Source organism: Populus nigra, chromosome 3, assembly GCF_951802175.1.
Source record: "Populus nigra chromosome 3, ddPopNigr1.1, whole genome shotgun sequence".
NCBI lineage: Eukaryota > Viridiplantae > Streptophyta > Magnoliopsida > Malpighiales > Salicaceae > Populus > Populus nigra.
In genome coordinates this window covers 13,658,342-13,671,870 of record NC_084854.1, presented here as the reverse complement: position 1 = coordinate 13,671,870, position 13,529 = coordinate 13,658,342, and the positions used below count along the sequence as shown (strand labels likewise).

Here is a 13,529-nt window from a genome sequence, read left to right as displayed (position 1 = left end):
TAAAAGAAGGCAAAGTTGGACAATCATTGGTTGAGTGTTCATTAGTTTCACAAATTTGACACACAATTTCTTGAACAGATTTTATTTGACCACTCTTTTTTAATTCTAGTGCCTCAACTTTTCTAGCTAAAGATGCAAATTTGGCTTGGAGGTTGTACATGCCTCCATTAGATGTATGAGGTTGAGTTTTACCTGGTGCCTCACACGTACCTGTGGTGTCCCAATTTTGAGCATTTTCAGCTAGCAAGTCTAGGTACTCCATTGCTTCATCAGGGTCTTTATCTTCAAAAGTTCCATTGCACATCAATTCCACCATTTGCCTATCTTTAGGTGTTAACCCTTCAAAAAATTGTGAGACCAATCTCCATGTTTCAAAACCATGATGAGGACAGGTATTAAGTAAGTCTTTATATCTATCCCAACACTTGTAAAATGTTTCTCCTGGTTTTTGAGTGAAAGTGGTGATTTGTCTTTTGAAAGAGTTTGTTCTGTGAGACGGAAAAAACTTCTTTAAAAATTATTGTTGCATTTCATCCCAAGCACGAATGGATCCTGACCTAATATTTTGTAGCCATGTTTTAGCTTTATCTTTTAATGAAAAAGGAAAAAGCTTTAATCTGATGGTGTTCATGCTACAATTTAAGTCATTATAGGTGTTACAAACTTCTTCAAATTCTCTTAAATGCAAATATGGATTTTCTAATTCTAAGCCATGAAAAGTGGGTAAAAGTTGAATAATACCTGGCTTAAAATTAAAATGAGAAGCATCAGGAGGAAAAACTATACATGATGGTGCACTTGTTCTTGTTGGATTCATGTGATATCTAAGTGTTCTCACATGATTATTCTCATTATTCTCATTATGAATTGACTGGTTATCTTCTTCGGCCATGTTTTCTAAAGAAAATGAGGATTTCCTAGAAAGTCTACCACTTAATGTACGTGTCTAAACTCTCATGCAAGTGCAAAAGAAAAGAAAAGAAAAAGAAAAAGAAAAGGAACAAAATTAGAAAAACAAATAAAAGTAAAAAACAAAAGAAAATAAAAGAAATATAAAATTTATACAATATTTACCTCCCCGGCAACGGCGCCAAAAACTTGACACGATCAAAAGATTGATGTCTTATCCCAAGTGCAGGAGTGTCGAAGTAATAAATAATCCGGCAAGACCGGGGTCGAACCACAGAGAGGTTAATTGTATAAATTATAAATAACAACGCAACAACAACAACAACAACAACAACAACAACAACAACAACAACAACAACAATAATAATAATAATAATACTCAGTACGTGGCGTTGTTATACCTGAGAATGATCTAAAAGATCGGGTCACAAGTTTCCAGCCTATATACTGATTTTATGAAAAGATCAAAGAGATATATTATATAATATAAACAGATTTCTGATGCGAATGAACAAGGCAAGACCAACAATGTCAGGATCCTTGATCAAACACAGAGCATACTTAACGTACATAACATATAACAAGAATGTAAATAATAATAATAATAATAATAATAATAGTAGTAGTAGTAGTAGTAATAATAAAAAGAAGAAGAAGAAGAAATTAATGAGAACTTTGAGATGGAAGATTAATGTAAGGATTAAACAATGATAAAAACAAATGTCAAGGTTAGAGGATTCACTAATGGTATTTCAAATAAATATAATATAAACTCTTTTTATTACTCAACTAGAAACCACACACAAAGAAAGTTCTAATCGGATGATTTATCATTAATGGCTCATTATAAAGTATTAACATGATCATATTAATTATCTTGTCTAAGTAACACCATACTTATAAATATCATCAGGCATCCATGTTGCTAGCTTATGTTAACAACAAATCAAGTTCCTATCATAACAACGATGTCGGCCGAAAACTATGAAGGATCAAGCATTCGATGTACCAAGTGTTATACAACATAAATCTAGATTAACCATTTAACAAGCAAGGTATTAAGAATTAGTAAGATAAAAAGATAAGACATGCTAATAACAATTTATCTTGGATATAAACATTAAAGTCCATGTTGAGTTTATATTATACCTATTCTAACACCATTAGTAAAACATTTTCACCTTGACATAATTAACTTAGCTAAACATAATGAAGAAGAAAAACATAAATAAACAAGATAAGAACATGATTATGATATAAGTTAACTAAGTATATGAAAGGAAATGAAAAAGCATAAACAAGAGATTAATATAACATGAAAGAAAACTTGAACATTACAAAGATATAAAGAGAGAAAGCAAGAAGATGATTTTGATCTGAAAAATAATATGACTAAATACATGGCAAATGCCTCCTTTTATAGGCTAAGATTCAGAACTATTGATTGGTAGGCAACCATTGATTTGGTGGCTGGTTTTTGACATTGTTGGCTGCTGGTTCTTGATATTGTTGGCTAATTTTTGATATTGTTGGCTGGCCAAAACGTCATTGCTAACATCAGAATTTGAGCCCTTTGTTTCATGAAAGCTGTGGGAAATTGTCTCAGCTTTCCAGCAAAAAAAACCAGAGCTCATTTGGACTTCTAGAACTCAAGATATGAGCTGAAAACCGAACAGTGTTTGAGCTGCAGGATAGGTTCCGACTTCTCCGTTGTTACTAAGATTTGAACTTGAAAACGGCAGAATTGAGTCTTAGACCCTTCATGAAAGTTTTAGGTCTATGTCTTATCTTTCCATCCATATAAAGTGGACCTAAATTCGAGTTCTACAACTCCAGTTATGATCAAATAACCGAATGGTGTCCCAGTTTGGAATTGAACCAACATCTCTTCTCTTAGCCTAGTCCTCTTTTTGTCTCTTCACTTTCAATTGTTAATCACATCAATCAATCCTTTGAATTATGAGATATACCTGCATTCAAAACAAGCATTTACCATAAATTAAAGATATATTATATTATTAGACTTGTTATTATAAAACATGCTTTAGTTAGGGAATTTAACGATACTTTAGTGCAATACGATGATATAAAGCCTTAATGAGAATGCACTTTTAAGTACTAATCAGTGCACATCCAATCTATCATCCAAAAAGTAAAGCAATAGTAGCTAATCTAAATCGTTTATAGAAAGTTTTTGAATTGGCACCTCTAGTAATATAGTTAAGTTCCCATATTTGACTCAACATGCCCCAGCATTCAAATAGCTTTTGAGTATCATTAATAACTACTTGAAGTGTTGGGTATCCAAAATTTACACATGCAACAGAATTGATAAATTTAATCAATTATTCAGGAGTCCTAAGGATCTCGTTAGATATATCTAAAGTTGTTTAAGGTTTTTACAAAGATTACCTGAAGATCTGAACTTCTTTTAATGCTTTGAATATATGCTTCAAGGCTGGGTTGTCGCTAACCACAAGTCGTCCAATTGTCCAGCCTCAAATGATAATTCACATGAACTATCAGTGAAAAATCTCATAAATTCCTATTTAAAAGAGAGAGATTTGCTAAACCTAGAGTGCTTTATATTTATAGGCTTAGCTTTATATAAACTATTTGACATGATGTTTCTCTCTACAAAATAACAGGCTTAGCTTTATACAGGAAATTCTAAAAATCCTATAAATGATAAAATATCTATTTGCACCTTAAATAAAATCCATATATTATTTAAAAATAATTATAGAAATTTAATCAATCAAGTCCCTACTCGATTATTCTATAACTAGAATTATAATCTCTAGATTAAATACATTCTAGTGCTTAATTTCTATAATTATTTTCAACCAAGTCATACTTGATTAATTATCTCAGTTTAATTTTTTACTAAAGATTCTTAATGTTTGTGACTCATAAGATTCCTAATATGTTGGCTCAAATATAAATTATAATTATAAATAAATAGAATTAAATAAATTAAACGATTTAATTTATTATCAATTCAATAATTGATTAATTTATATTTGAAGATCAAGTGCACCGTCTAGCAACTTATCAGATTCCTCAAATATTAGAAAATTTATAAGTGGTTTAACTTAACATTTTAGTAACCAATTTGTCATTGTAATTATTATTCCTTCATCAATAATATTCTGATTTAGATATTTTAATATGGAGTCTGTCTGTCATGTCAAATGATCCTTTGAATAACATTTGAAAATTTTTTTGATTTTTATTTTATTTTATACAAAGTTTTAACCATTAATATTATTTAAGAATATAATAAGTATTGACCGAGCAAACCACATGTATCAATTTTATTGAAGTAGACGAAATATTTGGAGTTTGGTGGTGAGAGCTTCTCAGGACGCCAAAATTCAAAAAAGATGGAAGCTCCGTTGTTGCTTCTTTTGTTCGAGCAATTATCAAGTCACGGAGAACGTAATAAAGCAAGAAATCCATGCGTCATGGCTATGACGCCGAGCAAGATACGTATGCACAGCTCGTACAATGCGTCATGGATGAGGTCTTTGATAGTCAACCCACGATGCCACCTAGCGAGTCTCTTGTGAATGGTGAAAACTCTACACACAGGAATTATTATAACATTTCAAATTATTATTCCAGCTGGTAGTATAATTATGTCCAAAAAGGTTGACAATAAAATAAATAAAGATTTTCATTAATTTTTCATTTTTTATGTTATTAAATACTTATATAATTATTAATTTCAGAATTTATAAAATTAATCGAGATATCTGCAAGTTAGTCCGGATATCTATATTAATAAAAAAATAATAAAATATAATTATCAAATAAAAATAAAATTAATGATAAAATATTTTCTTGCCACTAATTGTTTTAGCAAAGCATAAAATAATGATATTTGAGTTTAGTGTTGGCTTTATAAAGAATTATATTGTATCTCTATTCCATTTATCTATTCATTATTTATAAGCAATCAATAAATTCTTTCGAATTAAGCAAATTAAGTATTTTAATCTTAAATTATCACATGTAATGTGGGATATTGACATATTATAAACACTTGATCATTAGGCTTAAGATATTGTTAGACATATTATTTTTAAATTCAACTTATTTTTATATTTAATGATTAAAGGTGTTATGTGAGTCAACACACATTGAAATTGCTGTCTGGCAAGACTCAATTAGATTCATGACCTAATGCAGCCTTTTGGTCATCAAAGAAAATCACCAACCACTACTCGTGGCTTTTTCTAAATGTTATTTTTTCCCATTATTCTCACCTAAAAAAAAAAAAACCTAATCCTAACAACGTCCATAAAAATGTTTCCAACTTTAAATTATCTTAAATTGAAATCAAAACTTTTAAAATTAAAATAAATCTTAATTGATTTGGATATCCATTTGTAACGATTGATGGTTTTTTTGATGAACATAAATGAATTCGACTCATTTTTATGTCCTTTTCGACACCTTATGGCTAGAATCTTGTCAAAAAAATGTTATCAATGCCATCTTTTCTCTCTTGTAGTTTCTCTCTTCTCTCTTCGGAAATGTAGCTAGATATTCTAATGCGATGTAAAGAGAATATCTTGACCAAAATAGAAAATAACAAAAAAAATAATTAGTGACTTTGGATTTTAGTCCTTTGAAGTGCACGACCAAGACTGCTTGAAACCTAAGTCTAGTAACATGTGTTTATAAATATTTTTTTTTAAAAAAAAAAAACTAAAGGGTACCAAGAAAATATTATGAACTAAGACATAAATTATTTGAACTATTATAATAATTTCTTTTTATTCTTTAATTGTTTTTTTTTCTATTCTTGTCATCCTTTAATTATTGTGAAGAAATTTTTTAAAATTTTTATCCTTCCATATAATATATGATGATTGATTAGTTTTCAAGCCCAGATATACTTGATCTACCTCAATCATATTTATTCTCAACATTATAATCATTAATTCTCATAATAAGATTTAAAATCCTTTTAAATATTATTTTGCGTCAATAATATTTGAGATCATGTATAACCTTTTTTCTTAATTCACTTAGGGTAATGAATTCTTTTTTAGTCACTCAAATATCTCAATGTAGTTTATGTTATACTTAATATATATTCATTTGTTACCTTTAATTAAGATAATGTGTAGTAAATATCAAAACATAGCATTCTTTATATAATATAACTTGATGATATCAAGTTTTAATGAAAATTATAACAAGTAAGGGTCTTAACAGATCTAATTAGGAAGAGGCATAACATAATACTTGAAGACTAACATAATTCTCTAATAATAATTTTATTTTATTACTACATCACTAACTTGGTCATTGAAGGGACCAATCAAACCATAACACGTGATCAAGCCTTCTTCTTGCTTGCAACTCTACTAGAGGATAGGATAACCTAAATGATTCTAAGCCTAAATCGAAATCCATGATTTAATGACTCTAGAGATTTTTATTATATTGATTTTCTGGTTTCAATCTGTGCAGTTGATAATATATGGTATGGTCTGTTATGCAATAAATGTCTCTTCATTTATAGCCAACTCAAAGTTTTGTTAATTTTAAATTTTTAAGAAGAGGGATACATGTGTCAGCTTTTTATTTGTTTGAATTTCAGAAAAAAAAATGATTAAGTTTTCATAAAAAATATTAAAACGAAAAAAAATCAAAAAACTTTGTTAAGATTTTTTTCCAAACGTTTATTTATTTATTGCTAGAAATTATTTTTTCGAATTTTTTTATTTAAATTATAAATTTATTTTAAAAATAAAAGTAGACTAATATTAATTTTTTAAATTTTATATTAATTTATTTAGGATTGATTTTGATTTTGATTTTGTTTTTGTTTTTCTAGCTAAGTTTTTATTTTATTTTAGTAAAAGAAAATTGTTAGGAAAGAAATAAAATTTATATAAAGATATAAAATCTCAAACACATAAAGTTAAAACTTTTATGAAAAATACGATTGAAAAATCATGCATATAAAAAAGACATAAATTGAATCAAGCATGTTTCATCAATAACTCGGTAATTTTATCCTTTAGTGATGCAGTAAAAAAAGTAACATTTTTTTTAATAAATTAAAAAATAAAACAAATACTTTTATGTGTTAAATAAATAAATAGTTAGTTAAGAAAATTAAATATCACTAAAAAAATATAAAAAATCCAGCATAAATTAATAAAAATATAACAATACAAAGTATGATCATTTTTAAATTTGTCTATGTATTTTTAAAATAAAGTAATATATAATTCCAAAGTAAATCAAGAATTTTGAAAAAATATTTCTATCTATATATAAATATAAAATTGGTAAAAAAATATAATTTGTTTTCAAATTTTCAATTAATTTTTATTAAATTAAAACCAACAAAAAGATGCCACACGTCTCCCCTCTTCTTAAAAATTTAATGAAAATTGGGTTTACTATAAACAAGGAGCCTTGTTGTCAAAAAAGCAATTAATTGTTTTCAAATTTTGAATTAATTGTTTTATTAAATTAAAACCAATAAAAAGATGCCACATGTCTCCCCTCTTCTTAAAAATTTAATAAAAAGTGGATTGACTATAAACAAAGAGACTTTTTGTGAAAAAGCAATTAATTTGTTTTCAAAATTTCAATTAATTGTTTTATTAAATTAAAACCAATAAAAAGATGCCACATGTCTCCCCTCATTTAATAAAAATTGGGTTGACTATAAAAAAAAACAAAGTGACTTTGTCAAAAATTGATATCACATGAACCTCTAGTATTATCAAACAACCACTAGTTAAAGTGATAATACTTATAAAGAACCAAATGAAATAAAAATTAATTTTTATTTTTTTTGGCAATTTGTATGTTTAATATCAAATATTTGAGTTTATATGTATATTTTTTAACATTCTAATTGAATTGTTTAAAAAATTTCAAATTCCTTTTTTTTTCTTTTAACCTTTTTTCCAATTTTTTAAACGCTTTATGCTATAAAGAAAAGAAGAAGAAGAAGAAGAAGAAGAAGAAGATGAAATTACGGTTCAACCATATCAAAAGACGTGTCATGCATTTAGAGGATGTTACTAAATTTGGTTGCCAATCATAAAAAAAAAAAAAATAAACAAAATGATACAGTAGAAATACTCAATCATCTTTCAAATAGATAAAGGATCTAATTAAACAATTTCAAATAGATAGAGGATCTTATTAAACAATTTGTAGTGCAGGGATGACATGAATCCTTGACCACTCCCTTTTCTGTTTTTTCTATGGGGAACAGTAAGATGTCTAGTCAACGTCATTTCAAGCCGTCACGTTTCTATGGTGTCATTGGCTTAAAAAACGACTTGGCAGCTAGAATTGAATGACGTGAAACAGATAAGTTCGATGCCTTTAAGATCAAGAGTTCACATTTGGTGAAACTTTCATTATTATACGCTTATTTATTGGAAAACAGTTTTCATTTGAAAATGGTTTTTTTTAAAAAAAAATAAGTCCTTGAAATTGAATTATTCTTCATGTTTATAAAATAAATTGGAAAATAATTTTAAATCTTTGAATATACTATGAAAAATAAGCTGAGAAATAATGTATCAATGTTTTAGTTATTTTAAGTTTATTAAAAAAATAAAAACTAAATTTAATAGATAAAAAAAATTAAAAGTTAATAAAATAATTTTAAATAAAACAAATACTAATCAAGAATCAAATATCACAAATAAAAAAATTCAACTAGAAAAAGGATAAAATAAAAAATAATTAAATTTTTAAAAAATAAAGATTAAAGTTAATATAAAAATAAAATAAAATAAAATTTTAAATAATAAAATTCAAAATAAAATAAAAATTCAAAATAAAATATGTAACAATAAAAAAAATAATTAAATTTAATATAATCAACCATTAAAATTATATTTTTTAATTTTAATTATTTCATTATAAAAATGTTTTTTAAAAATAAAAATAAAATATTTTCCTCTCTAAAGCTAATTCTTTCTTTTACTATAAATGTTTTTTCCCCATGATTAACTGTCCTTAAGGTCCTTAAGGCTGCCAACATTGAAAAGTGAAGAAAGTGATTTTAAGAATATTTTTCTAAAATAAACGGGAACATAATATAATTTAATGTTTCTTGCATGTTAATCTATTATTAATTCTTTTAAACGTTGATCCAATTCATTAATTATAAAAACAAATTTAAAAAGTATTAAGAGAGGTATAAAAAAATCTTATTAAAATTAAATTTATTCTTGAGCTATTTAAAATCCCAAATTCAACCCCATATTAGTTTTTTTTCACTTTACTGTGATTCGAATGCCCAATTTCTCTTAATTAACCCAAAACATTGTCATTTTGGTATTTCAATTTATGATTTTTTTTAATTATATTTCTGATTAGTTTTAAACTTTTAATTTTATTCAATTTTTCCCTGGATAAATTTTAATTTTAGCCCTAGATTTTAGCGTTTTTTTCAAAATGATCTATGGTCTCAGATTTTTTCAATTTAGTCCTTAATTGACCATTAAACTTTCAAATCTCTTCAATTTCACCCTTAATTTTAGTCACTTGGGTCCCAGTATTCGACATCTTTTTCAAAATGGTTATTCGTTGTAAATTTCTTTAATTTAGCCATTAATTGACCCAAAAACTTTTATTTTCTTGTAATTTTACCCTTGATTTCAATCAATTAACTTGATAAGAATTACATTTGGTCTCCTAAAATTCCAATCTTCCTAATTAAGCCCAAATTGAGCTCTCAAAGTTAACTTTTCACTAATGAAGCCCCTAATAACATTGATTTGACCCATTTAAAGTATAACTAGGTCCTTACACTTTATTAAATCCTTCATTTGAACTCAAATTAATTCTTAGACATAATTAAATTTTAATTTAGCCCATGATTAAATCAAATTAGCCTATTAAAAATCTAATTATGTCATTTAACTTAATTTTTATGCAGATTCATCCAATAATGATTTAATTTGACCTTAAATATGTATTGTCTCTTTAGTTTTAGGTAAAATATGGTACAATTAAACTTCTGATTCCATCAAAAATTGCAGCTTGATTTTTTCTACGTGTAAAATCCTCCTAACTTGCTTTTGCCAAAATAATAGTCTTTATTTTATTTTTTATTTTTTATTTTGAAAAAAAATGAATTTAGGGAATAACCTAAAATTGAGTTACGACAGTTGCCATCTCTTTACAATGCTTATGATAGAAAGTCATGTAAGATACTTTATACAGTAAGCTTTGTAAAGAAGAAAAAGGAATAGTGATAACGGATTCACCAGATTAAAAAATGGTCAATCCTTCTGAAAATGTTTGAAATGAAGGCTGAAAAGCATACACGGAGAAAAAAAGGATAGGGCCGGAAAGCACACTATTTAAAGGACAAGGGCTAGAAAACGCACTCAAAAGAAAAAGAGACAAGGTTTGTAAAGAAAAAGATGATCTTTGAAAAACTAAAAGACCTTTTTTTTTTAAATGGTATAGTTGTACCAGACAACCTGTTTAATGGTAAAATTCAAAAATTTTGAAATGATTAAATTGTCAAAGGTTTTTTTAAAATGGTCTTATTGTAATGGACGACCTACTCGGATAAAAAAAATACAAAGATCTTTTGAGTGGTCAAAAATGCGAAGGTTTTTTCAAAGTGGTGTTATTGTAATAGGTGACCTGCCTAGGTGAAAAATGCAAAGCTTTTTCAAAGTGGTGAAAATGCAAATGATTTTTCAAAGTGGTGAAAATGAAAATGATTTTTCAAAGTGATTTTATTGTAATGGAAAACCAAGTGAAAAATACAAAGATTTTTCAAAGTGGTTAAAAATGCGAATGATTTTTTAAAGTGGTGAAAACTGTGAAGATTTTTCAAAGTGATCTTATTATAATAGGCGATATGCCTAGGTGAAAAAATACAAATATTTTTTAAAGTGGTGAAAAATACGAATGATTTTTCAAAGTGGTCTTATTGTAATAGACGACCTGCCCATGAGGAAAATATGACTTATTTGGCAAAAGGATTTAGTCAAAGATGTCTTGAAGGGACGACATGATAGGGCTCGAAGGTGTACTATCTAGGAGATAGGAGCTCAAATGAGTACTTAAAGGGAAAAGAGATGGTGCTCGAAGGCGCACTAGCTGAAGGATAAAAGTTCAAAAGAGCATTCAAAGGGAAAAGAGATAAGGCTCGAATGAGGATGACGACTCAAAGGCATACTAGAATGGAGGTATGTTTAGAAAATGCATTACCCAAAATATAAGGGTTTAAAGGCGCACTTAAAAGGAAGAAGATAAGGCTAGAAAACGCTCTATCTAAGAGATGAGAGCTCAAAGGCACAATGAAGAAGAGATATATGGCTATAAAGCGTACTATTCGAATAAGTGAGGGCTAGAAAGTGCACTTGAAAGGGGTAAGGTTAGAAAACACACTACTTGGAAGATGCAGGTTCAAAAGCGCACTCAAAAGGAGGTTGGGTTTAAAAACACACTGTTCGAGAGACGAGGGCTCAAAGGCACACTCAGAAGGAAAATGATAGGGCTTGAAGGCGCATTATCTGATGGATGAGGGCTTAAAGTCACACTCGAAAAAAGATAGGGTTAGAAAACATACTACCTGGGAGATCATGGCTTAAAGACATACTCAAAAGGAGGTAGGGTTAAAAAATACAATACTCAAGAGATGAGGGCTCAAAGACACACTTGAAAGGAAAAAGATAAGGCTAGAAAGCGTACCATCTAAGTGATGAGGGCTCAAAGGCGCGCTTTGAATGAGGTAGGGTTACAAAACGCACTACTCGAGAGATAAGGGCTCAAAGGCACACTCGTAAGGAGATTTGCTAGTGAGACACTAAGGATAAAAGTAATGCATTATGATCAATATGCATGTACACTTACTTGAGAAATATAGGTTCTCTTTCTTCACTGACTTTCTTTCTTGAAAGTTTGAGTCTCTATAATAAGCTTCAAAGGCTTTTTGCTTTTGCTTACTCAAGTCATAACTTGTGATCTTGACCTCTGGAAAGGGTACGACATCAGAATACTTACAAACCTTTATCTTAAAGGTCATTAACTCTGCCTTATATTTTCTGTTTTCTTGGAAAGGGAATCATGGAGCCAGACCTATTATGTATTGTTGGATTGCCCCCAAGCTTGATCATGCCCATAAGTGTTAAATTCAGGTTTTCTTTGGGGGAAAAAGATTTGGTTATCTACAAAGATGTTTTCATGGAGAATTTTTGGAATTACAAAAATTATTTTGACTTCAATTTAAAGCAAACTTGTTCTAAAGAAATTCAAGTGATTCCAATAAACAAGTCTTCATAAGTGTTGAAAATTTTTGTTTTGCTTTTGGTGAAAATGTGAAGTGTTATATTTTTGGTCGAAGGGGTTCAAGCTTCAATTTAAGGGTTTTGAATAATCAATTTCAAAGAATTCATTTTATTTGAATAAATAATGGAGCTCGTTTCGCATGAGAAAGTACCGATCTAGATTGTCAGTCTTTTATCAGAAAGGGATTGATTGTGCATGTAACGTAGGCTTTGGCTCTTGGTTATGAAGAAAAAGGATGTTTATAAGCTCAAAAGATGTATAAGAGATTTCAAGACTAAGGATCACTAGTGCTTGTTTCCAAACCTTTTTGTCCTTTGAATTGATTTGCAAAATGGTCCATCGTGCCTCCCAGTGTCGAGCCTAAGCCTTTTCTCTTTACAAAATGGTACTTATTTTGGACCATAAAGGGCTATTTTCAACTTGTACACATGATTAAGAAACAAATGATTAGTGAAACTTTATGTTGTTCTACATAAATCTCTTTTTTACAAAATTTCATTTAGTAATGCACTCTTCATATCCATCTGATATTGTTTGAAATTCAAGTGGCAAGTAATTGTAAGCAAAATACAAACAAATTCAAAACAAGCTACTAATGCAGACAAATTCCAATGAAGCTTGAGATATTCTTAAAGTTACTCACGAGGAAACTAAAACAGTGAAAAAATCCAAAATCCAAATATTAACCTTAATATTTAAGGAGATGAAACTGCTGGAAAATTAATATTAGTGACTTTTATGCAAAACTTAATGATATTATAAATTTCATGTTCAATCTAGGAGAAAAGGTGGAGGTCTCATGAATTGTTAGGAAGATTCTAAGATCTCTACCTAAAACTTTTTGGCCAAAGGTAATAGGCATAAAAGAAAGCAAGGATTTAGATACTATAAGTGTTAAAGAATTGGTAGGTTCTTTGCAAACTTATGAATCTACATTACCTCAACAAAATAAAGGTTAGTCTACTGCACTTAAATATGTTAAGAAAGAACATATTTAATCTTCTAATGATGATCTTAATAGTAAAGATATTTCTCTAATAGCTAGGAAAATCATAAAATTTGTGTTTAAGAAAAGGACCAATGGTAAAGATAAAAAGAACAAAGGTTTTTCCAAAAGAAATGTATCAAAAAATGGAAATAAAAGTAAAATTAAATATGAGTTACATGTTTTGAATGCTTAAGAAATGATCACTTAAGAAATGCATGTTCAAATTTCAAAAGAAATAAAAGAAAAGCCCTCTAATGTTATATTAAGTGATGAATCTAATTCTGAAAATTCTAATTCATCATCTGATATTAGATTCGCTTTT

The 13,529-nt window shown here is 28.1% G+C and overlaps 1 pseudogene; it reads left to right on the top strand.

The window, feature by feature from the left end:
• The first annotated feature begins 374 nt into the window (after window positions 1-374).
• Window positions 375-485, top strand: LOC133690394 (small nucleolar RNA R71; annotated as a pseudogene).
• Window positions 486-13,529: the final 13,044 nt, after the last annotated feature.